Here is a 3,008-nt window from a genome sequence, read left to right as displayed (position 1 = left end):
ACGTGTTTCAATCTGATTGATGGCAACAGATAATGTTTCTCCAGTAATTAGAACACGGTCAGACAGGAAACCGGGAGGCTGGCGAGAAATTGTAGTTGCGCTAGCCGACTAAACTAGAGATGCGCGTCTGAGCCCATGATCATGCATTAGCCTACCGACTAAGCCTTTTTTTTCGGTAGCCTATATTACGTAGGCTCGATGTCTATTACCACCCTGAATAATAAGATGAAGAAATGGATGTTCAATTAATTATCATATTTTCCAGAGTGAATTAATCGTACAGATAATTGTATGGCACCCTTTGGTTGCAGAATGACTGTGCGTCATTTTGCCTTGCGCAATGTCTAGCTGTCGCTCGCCCCCTAGTGGTTAAATTCTGTACTACCAGTGAGAGCTGTTTGGTCCTGATGCTGTGAGATGCTGAGAGGATACGGATGAAATCGATGTAAACCCCCTTTTCCGACAGTCAGGTGGCTCAGTCTCTGTGGCGCAATGGAATAGCGCGCTGGACTTCTAATCCAGAGGCTCCGGGTTCGAGTCCCGGCAGAGATGGGTCCTGGAAAGTTCCGGATGGAAAAATGGCTCTTTTGATGTTCCCGTCCTGATCATGTTTTATAATATATTCTGACACATGTGGTTTCGGTAGCAAAAGTCTACATTAAAAGGAAAGGCGTGACCAATATGCAGGAACTGGAGTTATGGAAAAAGATGTATAGGCTATTTCGTAATCTTGGATCTTTATGATGATAATGATTATTCATAATTATTTAATGTAGCCTGGCTTACACGCTATGCTACAAACTACTAGTTCAGTGATAGGATAGGCTACTGCATTGTTGTTGAGCAAAGGGACTCGGATGGTGAGTGAACCTGTGTCGGAGGCTGTGTCCCGTCCCACCGAATTGCATTCCTGAAAACCATAACGACTGCCGTAGACACCCCCCCCACACACACACACATACATCTTGCGGGAGCGAATACAGGAAGGGAAATAACGTCTCGAACGGAGGTCACGGGCGACCAGCCACGTTGCCACCCTCCACTCTGCAGAGAATGACGTCAACGCGTCTTTAAAACGAGGAGACTGGAATAAATGGTGATATTTTGCAGGCTAGTTTAGGCAGAAGCAGCTGTGTGAAATCAACTGCGTCCTATCTCACTTATTTGGGCCATGCGATATTTCCCCGCCTGTCTCGCTCGTGTTATCCTTTCAAGTAGCGGGGGATAGTTGAGTAGCGTCCGGATCCTCAGGCTGCGCTGTTCCCGGCTGGCGGTGATGTAATTGTCGCGCTTTCTGGGAATACCGGAATACCTGCTTTGGGTGCAGTTCCGGCTAACGGCCAGCAGGTGCATTCCTGCCGCGTGCGTTATCATCAGTCCCCCTCCAAGAAACCCAAACCGAAGTAAACCACTCAGAACGCAACCGTCACTACAGGGGGATTCAAACAAAGACAAACCTTGTAGCCTGACTTCATCATAGCTGACGTGCTTTTCTTATGCAAAAGACCATAGCAAGACCATGAGTTCGCCGAGGTTTTTTTTATAATGATTATTTCATTTATTTCTTTATTTATTACTGGGACATTTGCCCACATGGAAGAGCATCACGCTGACTGTAGGACTGAACGTAGGCTAAATGTGCCCTGTGGTTTAGCCAGCTGGCTAACGTCCATCTGTGCTGGTTAAACCAGGTGGTGGGAATCAGTGGTTCGATTGTGAAGAGGTTGCTTTGACAGATTTGTCATACAATTGGAGTCTCCATCGTAAACAAATGGCTGGTGTTCGGGACTGAGTGCTGAGTTGTTCTTCTTATATCGCGGGAGTGCCAGAATTGCAAGACAGCAGCTGATTCCAGCTGTCAGATGCACTGATCCGACAACACACTCAAACATCAGTCCGTGCACAGTTCATGATGCAGTTATAGAAACAATACTTTAAATAGCCCGTGTGTCCTTTTACAATATTTTTCTTTTCCCCGAAGTGCACACTCAAACTCTTGATGATCCGGCTGAGAGACGCGCGCGCACACACATGGGCGGATGGAGCGTGGTCTGTTCAGCCTCTCCGATTCCTGATTCCCGCCCTGCCCGCCCCTCGTGCTGCGCTCTGTTGCTGTACGGTGACGGAGCCGGAGCTGGAACCCCTTGCGCCGCCGTCCATGTTTTAACCCCGCTCGTCTCCACACTAAACGGCGCGTAATCCGCGTGCAAGGCTAATCCTTAATCCCCCGGCAAATCGCCACCGCCCCCTCCCTCCCTCCCTCGTGGATCCCGGACACCCTCCATCGTCTCCCGAGACCGGCGCGCGAGGATTCTATTCATGGGCAGACCACACCTAGTGCTGTCAACCGAGAGGCTGGCAATGTCCCCCTCCCCACTTCCACCATTAACCACAAACATACACACCCACACACACACAGCTATAGCGGCAGCAGTAACAACAACAATATGAGCTGGCATCTGAACAATGAAATATTGGGATGATACATACCAGTTTTATCTATCTATCTGTCTATCTATCTGTCTGTTATTATTATTATTGGTAGTTTATAACAACCCACCCGCCACCCCTCTCCCACCCTCCCTCTCTCCCTCTCTCTCGGGCAGTTTGCTCTGGCCCTGTTACTGAAATGGTACGGGCCAAATCGTATTAAAATCCCCACCCCTCCCCCTCCGACCCGCACGCCAACCCCTCCCTCCATACCTCCCTCCCTCTTCTCTCCTCCCTCCCTCTCTTCCTGTCGTTCAGACAGACTGTTTTTGCTGCAGTGAGCGAGCGGTGGCCGTACTGAGGAGAGGAAAACGGCGAGAAAAAACAAGAAGCCAGAGGACGGATAGCGCGAGCGAGAAAATTGGCCGCCACAGAGACAAATCCTACGGGGACCAGTGCGCGAGTTGAAGAGCACCTACCTGACGCAGCGTGCGGACTTTGACGGGAATATCTCGGTGTGTATAAACACGACTCGTCCCTCCTCTCGCTCTTTCTCTCTCTCTTTCTCTCTCTCTCTA

The 3,008-nt window shown here is 49.6% G+C and overlaps 1 non-coding gene across 1 annotated transcript; it reads left to right on the top strand.

Moving 5' to 3' along the window:
• Positions 1-478: 478 nt before the first annotated feature.
• Positions 479-552, top strand: trnar-ucu (transfer RNA arginine (anticodon UCU)). Its single transcript has one exon. It is a non-coding gene; the product is annotated as a tRNA-Arg (tRNA).
• Positions 553-3,008: the final 2,456 nt, after the last annotated feature.

Source organism: Alosa pseudoharengus, unplaced genomic scaffold (assembly GCF_046254945.1).
Source record: "Alosa pseudoharengus isolate Yale_2024_CS ecotype anadromous, Long Island Sound unplaced genomic scaffold, YU_APseudo_1.1 YU_APseudo_1.1_scf_22, whole genome shotgun sequence".
NCBI lineage: Eukaryota > Metazoa > Chordata > Actinopteri > Clupeiformes > Clupeidae > Alosa > Alosa pseudoharengus.
This window is presented reverse-complemented; position numbering and strand designations above follow the sequence as displayed.